Source organism: Pseudophryne corroboree, chromosome 1, assembly GCF_028390025.1.
Source record: "Pseudophryne corroboree isolate aPseCor3 chromosome 1, aPseCor3.hap2, whole genome shotgun sequence".
In the NCBI taxonomy this organism is placed as follows: Eukaryota; Metazoa; Chordata; class Amphibia; order Anura; family Myobatrachidae; genus Pseudophryne; species Pseudophryne corroboree.
Window position 1 is genome coordinate 611,258,648 of NC_086444.1, and position 6,398 is coordinate 611,265,045.

The 6,398-nt window shown below is 49.1% G+C and overlaps 1 pseudogene; it reads right to left on the bottom strand.

The window, feature by feature from the left end:
- Positions 1-6,039: 6,039 nt before the first annotated feature.
- Positions 6,040-6,158, bottom strand: LOC134940189 (5S ribosomal RNA; annotated as a pseudogene).
- Positions 6,159-6,398: the final 240 nt, after the last annotated feature.

Genomic DNA, 6,398 nt, shown 5'->3' on the forward strand with positions numbered 1-6,398 from the left:
GAGAAAATGGCGCTGGTGAGTGCTGGATCCGCTCTGAGAGGAAGCCCCGCCCCCTGTAATGGCGCGCGGCTTCCCGTACTAATTCTTTATACTGGCCTGAGGAATTTGGTGTTAACAGCGGGATTAGCCCCTGTTAACGATGTGACCAGTGTAGGGTTAACGCTCTGGCTCAGGACACCCCTCCAGCATCTACATATGTAATGTTGCTGAGCCTTCCAGGAGCGCAGGCTGTTAGAGCTGCACTCCAACCCTTGTGCCGCCGTACCCGCCGGCGACCCTCTAACCGGGCCGCCTGCGCTGTACTCACCACGCTTCTATCTTCTGGCTCAGTTAGGGGGTGGCGGCTGTGCTGCGGGAGTGAACAGTCGCCTCGTGGGCTTGTGATCAGCACCCTCAGGAGCTCAGTGTCCTGTCAGCGGAGTAGAGAACCATTAACTTTTAGGAAGTTGGTTCCTACTCCCCCCCTAAGTCCCACGAAGCAGGGAGGCTGTTGCCAGCAGCCTTCCTGTAACCTAAGTAACTCAGGGGCAGATTTATTAAGCTCGGTGAAGTGATAAATTGAAAGGAGATAAAGCACCAGCCAATCAGCTCCTAACTGCCATTTTTCAAACCCAGCCTGTGACATGACAGTTAGGAGTTGATTGGCTGGTACTTTATCACCTTCCACTTTATCACTTCACCGAGCTTAATAAATCTGCCCCTCAGAAAAAAATAAAACTAAGAAAACTCCTAGGAGCTCCCTTAGCTGTGACCAGCTCCTCCGGTCACATTTTCTAAACTGAGTGTGGTTAGAAAGGCATAGAGGGAGGAGCCAGCCCACACTATTAAACTCTTAAAGTGCCCATGGCTCCTAGTGGACCCATCTATACCCCATGGTACTAAATGGAACCCCAGCATCCTCTAGGATGAAAGAGAAAATATAATTTTATTAGCTATATTAAAAATGGATAAGTGTATACAACAAGACAGACAACTATAAGGACAAAGATCAGACACTACAAATCTCAAGTATCCAGAAGATACTGACAAATTGTGTCCCATAACACGTGACAGGTCCGTCAATTTATTCGTGATTTATTGGGGCACAGCCTCATAAATTAAATGAATAAAAAATAAGATTTTAGTCACCGGTAAATCTATTTCTCGTAGTCCGTAGTGGATGCTGGGAACTCCGTAAGGACCATGGGGAATAGCGGCTCCGCAGGAGACTGGGCACAAAAGTAAAGCTTTAGGACTACCTGGTGTGCACTGGCTCCTCCCCCTATGACCCTCCTCCAAGCCTCAGTTAGGATACTGTGCCCGGACGAGCGTACACAATAAGGAAGGATTTATGAATCCCGGGTAAGACTCATACCAGCCACACCAATCACACCGTACAACTTGTGATCTGAACCCAGTTAACAGTATGATAACAGAGGAGCCTCTCGAAAAGATGGCTCACTACAACAATAACCCGATTATTTTACAATAACTATGTACAAGTATTGCAGATAATCCGCACTTGGGATGGGCGCCCAGCATCCACTACGGACTACGAGAAATAGATTTACCGGTGAGTAAAATCTTATTTTCTCTGACGTCCTAGTGGATGCTGGGAACTCCGTAAGGACCATGGGGAATATACCAAAGCTCCCAAAACGGGCGGGAGAGTGCGGATGACTCTGCAGCACCGAATGAGAGAACTCCAGGTCCTCCTCAGCCAGGGTATCAAATTTGTAAAGCCGAGACCCCTCGGGCAGCCGCCCAAGAAGAGCCCACCTTCCTTGTGGAGTGGGCATTTACAGATTTTGGCTGTGGCAGGCCTGCCACAGAGTGTGCAAGCTGAATTGTACTACAAATCCAACGAGCAATAGTCTGCTTAGAAGCAGGAGCACCCAGCTTGTTGGGTGCATACAGGATAAACAGCGAGTCAGATTTTCTGACTCCAGCCGTTCTGGACACCTAAATGTTCAGGGCCCTGACAACGTCTAGCAACTTGGAGTCCTCCAAGTCCCCAGTAGCCGCAGGCACCACAATAGGTTGGTTCAGGTGAAACGCTGAAACCACCTTAGGGAGAAATTGAGGACGAGTCCTCAATTCCGCCCTGTCAGAATGGAAAATCAGATAAGGGCTTTTACAGGATAAAGCCGCCAACTCTGACAAGCGCCTGGCCGAGGCCAGGGCCAATAGCATGACCACATTCCATGTGAGATATTTTAACTCCACAGATTTAAGTGGTTCAAACCAATGTGACTTTAGGAACCCCAAAACTACATTGAGATCCCAAGGTGCCACTGGAGGCACAAAAGGAGGCTGTATATGCAGTACCCCTTTTACAAACGTCTGAACTTCAGGGACTGAAGCTAGTTCTTTCTGGAAGAAAATCGACAGGGCTGAAATTTGAACCTTAATGGACCCCAATTTCAGGCCCATAAACACTCCTGTTTGCAGGAAATGTAGGAATCGACCTAGTTGAAATTCCTCCGTCGGGGCCTTCCTGGCCTCGCACCACACAACATATTTTCGCCAAATGCGGTGATAATGTTTTGCGGTTACATCCTTCCTGGCTTTGATCAGGGTAGGGATGACTTCATCCGGAATGCCCTTTTCCTTCAGGATCCGGCGTTCAACCGCCATGCCGTCAAACGCAGCCGCGGTAAGTCTTGGAACAGACAGGGTCCTTGCTGGAGCAGGTCCCTTCTTAGAGGTAGAGGCCACGGATCCTCCGTGAGCATCTCTTGAAGTTCCGGGTACCAAGTCCTTCTTGGCCAATCCGGAACCACGAATATAGTTCTTACTCCTCTCCGTCTTATAATTCTCAGTACCTTGGGTATGAGAGGCAGAGGAGGGAACACATACACTGACTGGTACACCCACGGTGTTACCAGAGCGTCCCCAGCTATTGCCTGAGGGTCCCTTGACCTGGCGCAATACCTGTCCAGTTTTTTGTTGAGGCGTGACGCCAACATGTCCACCTTTGGTTTTTCCCAACGGTTTATAATCATGTGGAAGACTTCTGGATGAAGTCCCCACTCTCCCGGGTGGAGGTCATGCCTGCTGAGGAAGTCTGCTTCCCAGTTGTCCACTCCCGGAATGAACACTGCTGACAGTGCTATCACATGATTTTCCGCCCAGCGAAGAATCCTTGCAGCTTCTGCCATTGCCCTCCTGCTTCTTGTGCCGCCCTGTCTGTTTACGTGGGCGACTGCCGTGATGTTGTCCGACTGGATCAACACCGGCTGACCTTGAAGCAGAGGTCTTGCTAAGCTTAGAGCATTGTAAATGGCCCTTAGCTCCAGGATATTTATGTGAAGTGATGTCTCCAGGCTTGACCATAAGCCCTGGAAATTCCTTCCCTGTGTGACTGCTCCCCAGCCTCGCAGGCTGGCATCCGTGGTCACCAGGACCCAGTCCTGAATGCCGAATCTGCGGCCCTCTAGAAGATGAGCACTCTGCAACCACCACAGAAGAGACACCCTTGTCCTTGGTGACAGGGTTATCCGCTGATGCATCTGAAGATGCGACCCGGACCATTTGTCCAGCCGGTCCCACTGAAAAGTTCTTGCGTGGAATCTGCCTAATGGGATTGCTTCGTAGGAAGCCACCATTTTTCCCAGGACTCTTGTGCATTGATGCACTGAGACTTGGCTCGGTTTTAGGAGGTTCCTGACTAGCTCGGATAACTCCCTGGCTTTCTCCTCCGGGAGAAACACCTTTTTCTGGACTGTGTCCAGGATCATCCCTAGGAACAGAAGACGAGTCGTCGGAATCAGCTGCGATTTTGGAATATTGAGAATCCAACCGTGCTGCCGCAACACTACCTGAGATAGTGCTACACCGACCTCCAACTGTTCCCTGGATCTTGCCCTTATCAGGAGATCGTCCAAGTAAGGGATAACTAAAACTCCCTTCCTTCGAAGGAGTATCATCATTTCGGCCATTACCTTGGTAAAGACCCGGGGTGCCGTGGACCATCCAAACGGCAGCGTCTGAAACTGATAGTGACAGTTCTGTACCACAAACCTGAGGTACCCTTGGTGAGAAGGGTAAATTGGGACATGAAGGTAAGCATCCTTGATGTCCAGAGACACCATGTAGTCCCCTTCTTCCAGGTTCGCAATCACTGCTCTGAGTGACTCCATCTTGAATTTGAACCTCTGTATGTAAGTGTTCAAAGATTTTAGATTTAAAATCGGTCTCACCGAGCCGTCCGGCTTCGGTACCACAACAGTGTGGAATAATACCCCTTTCCCTGTTGCAGGAGGGGTACCTTGATTATCACCTGCTGGGAATACAGCTTGTGAATGGCTTCCAAAACTGCCTCCCTGTCGGAGGGAGACGTCGGTAAAGCCGACTTTAGGAAACAGCGAGGGGGAGACGTCTCGAATTCCAATTTGTACCCCTGAGATACCACCTGAAGGATCCAGGGGTCTACTTGCGAGTGAGCCCACTGCGCGCTGAAATTCTTGAGACGGGCCCCCACCGTGCCTGAGTCCGCTTGTAAAGCCCCAGCGTCATGCTGAGGGCTTGGCAGAGGCGGGAGAGGGCTTCTGTTCCTGGGAACTGGCTGATTGTTGCAGCCTTTTTCCTCTCCCTCTGTCACGGGGCAGAAATGAGGAACCTTTTGCCCGCTTGCCCTTATGGAAACTAAAGGACTGCGCCTGATAATACGGCGTCTTCTTATGTTGAGAGGCGACCTGGGGTAAAAAACGTGGATTTCCCAGCTGTTGCCGTGGCCACCAGGTCTGAAAGACCGACCCCAAATAACTCCTCCCCTTTATAAGGCAATACTTCCATATGCCGTTTGGAATCCGCATCACCTGACCACTGTCGTGTCCATAACCCTCTTCTAGCAGAAATGGACAGCGCACTTACTCTTGATGCCAGTCGGCAAATATCCCGCTGTGCATCACGCATATATAGAAATGCATCTTTTAAATGCTCAATAGGCAATAATATACTGTCCCTATCTAGGGTATCAATATTTTCAGTCAGGGAATCCGACCACGCCAACCCAGCACTGCACATCCAGGCTGAGGCGATTGCTGGTCGCAGTATAACACCAGTATGTGTGTAAATACATTTTAGGATACCCTCCTGCTTTCTATCAGCAGGATCCTTAAGGGCGGCCGTCTCAGGAGAGGGTAGAGCCCCTTGTTTTGACAAGCGTGTGAGCGCTTTATCCACCCTAGGGGGTGTTCCCCAACGCACCCTAACCTCTTGCTTCTGGCTCTGTAAGGGGGCCGGCGGCGCGGCTCTGGGACCGGACTCCATGGCTGGGCCTGTGTTCGATCCCTCTGGAGCTAATGGTGTCCAGTAGCCTAAGAAGCCCAATCCACTCTGCAAGCAGGTGAGTTCGCTTCTTCTCCCCTTAGTCCCTCGATGCAGTGAGCCTATTGCCAGCAGGTCTCACTGAAAATAAAAAACATAAAACTAAACTTTTCACTAAGCAGCTCAGGAGAGCCCCTAGTGTGCACCCTTCTCGTTCGGGCACAAAAATCTAACTGAGGCTTGGAGGAGGGTCATAGGGGGAGGAGCCAGTGCACACCAGGTAGTCCTAAAGCTTTACTTTTGTGCCCAGTCTCCTGCGGAGCCGCTATTCCCCATGGTCCTTACGGAGTTCCCAGCATCCACTAGGACGTCAGAGAAACATGGGTTTATTTGATGTATTAAAAGTATACAACAATGAAGACAAACAGTGATTTACAAAATTTCAAAAGATTCAGAAAATTCACACCAATTTAAAAAATTCACAAAGTTGATTTCCATTACATGTGACCGGACTGTCAAATTATTTGTGATTTTTAGGAAACAACAATAAGCTATTAGATGGGACCAATTATAGGTCAATGCTGGAAAACCTCACCAGTATGTATCCCTGAAACTGTTTATGGGCTAGCTGCCCTATAGGAGGTATAGATAATTGTTGTCAATGAGTCACCTGTGCGTTTGCTGGCCTGGTAAATAAATGTTGGCAAAAGTAAAAGGTGAATCAGAGATGAGAGTATTAGTGGTGAATCTGCTATCAATGTTAGGTACAGAGTATCCTGGTCACTATAAGTTCTACTAAACTTGGTATTTCCAGGAGGTCTCCTATCAAAGTAGTGACCAAGCCCAACACTGCTTAGCTTCCAAGATCGGACGAGGTCGGGCGTCTACAGTGTGGTATGATAGTAGACGTATACATAAGTTCCCACTCTGGGATCACTGATGAGGTGTTCACGGAACAAGAGCAAGGACAGTGAAATTCAAAGAGAGGAAATATTAGGATGGATCTGCTTCCAGCGTTAGGCAATGGTATCAATAATGTGATCTTACTCTTGGTTAGTAACCAATGGATCGCTGGTGAGAGTCCATATGGAAAAGAACTTTGTGCCAGAGTGCATATATTAAATGTGCAATGAGTAGGTATCTGATTG